The 1,904-nt window shown below is 30.5% G+C and overlaps 1 long non-coding RNA gene across 1 annotated transcript; it reads left to right on the top strand.

Moving 5' to 3' along the window:
- Positions 1–768, top strand: LOC112691698. Its single transcript, XR_003149337.1, has 3 exons — positions 1–86; positions 150–485; positions 558–768. It is a non-coding gene; the product is annotated as an uncharacterized LOC112691698 (long non-coding RNA).
- The last annotated feature ends 1,136 nt before the right edge of the window (positions 769–1,904 follow it).

Here is a 1,904-nt window from a genome sequence, read left to right as displayed (position 1 = left end):
CCGAAACCTTCAGTATATTGCCACTGCTCTGATTCACTCCATCCACCTGTTGCTGCGGAAAGGAAAATAATACCACATCGAATACGGTAAGAACACGGTAATGAGCTCGTATATAAACTTACGAAAAACCTTTGCTTGCGCTGTTTTAGTAAGGCGCATCCGGTCTGGATCTGACTAGATGATCGTCGATGGTGATCTAATGGTCGCTTTGATTGACGCTCGTCGACGAGTTTTCTGGAAAACGAGCGATACATTAGTGGCTACACGGGTCGGTTGATATCACTAGGGATGAATAAAATGGCTACGCTCTTGCCATACACATGCAACATCATGTCCTCAGCAGCGGAACTGTTCGGGAACGACGAGCCGCTTCTAGATGCAGCCATTGTGGTCACGAAGGGAAAATGGCGATCGAGTAGGATCCGTTCGACAGGGGCTGAAATGAGTACTTATGCAGCCGTTCTACGTGTCTTGATCTTCTAACGGTACGCAACAAAGTCACCGAGCCTGCGTGAAGCGAACGTAATAAATAATTAACCTGTTAATTACGGTTGCAGCATCGGCTTCAACTTCTAAGTAAAATGTCCGTACAATAAATGATACCGAAGCATCATCAATAGAGACGAAGCTGTGGAATCTATGCGCAATGGGCCGTTTCTTCTAATTCCGTCACACTCAATCCTTGGGGTGTGACTAACCCACGCGCTTCCTGGATCTCCGGTCCTCGGTGCATTTAATTAATATACCGGGCGACAAAATTATCATCTATTAAATATTTTTTATCGCCTAGAAGACGATATATTTAATAACTAGGCAACAACGATTTTTTTGACAAAAATGAAGATATTTATTTCCATTTACTAGCTGCATTTTATTGCTTAATTTTTATATTTATATATTCAGAATATTATAATTTTTTTGCCGGGAGGGCCAGGAAATTCGAAGTTGTTTGGCCACCTTGTTAGTCAAATTACTCCTAGTCTTTATTATCTGTTGTTAATGTATGCCTTAATTATTTATGCCAAAGCCATGTGCTAATAATAAAGATATTTTTAATATTAAGAATTTTACTATGAATATTGTAATTATTGATCACCTCAACCAACGGAAATATTTGACAATGGTTATCAACATTCCCTAGAAAAATAGACATTTTATGTTAAAGCTGATGTCAGCTTATATATATAATAGATAAAAGCACTATCTTTAATTATTAAAATTAATTAAATCATTAAAAATAAAAATGTTATATTTTTATGTAATATTTTATAATTCATATTTATAGGGTTTTTTTTATGTGGATATATTAATTTTATAGATTATTCTCGGTTTTTTTTTTTTTAGTATTATCTTTGTTACCTACAACAATGTAATCAACTTTGTCCCATTAAATTATGTAATATGATACTATAAGGTCTATAATATAAGCAATTATTGTGTTTAAATAACTCTGTATAATATATAAATTTTTTTTTAAAAAAAGCATTATTTCATTTATAAATAAATCTTTATTGAGTAATACCACACCATTGTTAAAAATGACATTGAACTTTAAAGGGTAATTTTCTTCCTCAATATAAAAAAAAGGTTAAGGACAAGGTAATAGGAAAGAAACAAAAAATTCCATTATTCTCAAATAATTTTGTATTATAAGCACATTATTAATGTAATTCCTTAAAAATAAAAATTAAATTATATAAAATAATTAAATTAAATTAAATTTAAATGAAAAAAATTAAATTAAAAATAATAATTAAATATGTAATTAAAAATATATTATGGGAAAAAAAAGTAGTAAATATAAATTATACTTAAATTAAATTAAATACAATTCAAATATAATACAAATAGTTATTATAATTTATAGATATAGAATTCATAATCAGTGATAGATGTACACTTTA

Source organism: Sipha flava, unplaced genomic scaffold, assembly GCF_003268045.1.
Source record: "Sipha flava isolate LNK unplaced genomic scaffold, YSA_version1 65_pilon_pilon, whole genome shotgun sequence".
NCBI classification, from domain to species: domain Eukaryota; kingdom Metazoa; phylum Arthropoda; class Insecta; order Hemiptera; family Aphididae; genus Sipha; species Sipha flava.
The sequence above is the reverse complement of the archived record's forward strand: the minus strand, read 5'-3'. Positions and strand labels throughout refer to the sequence as shown.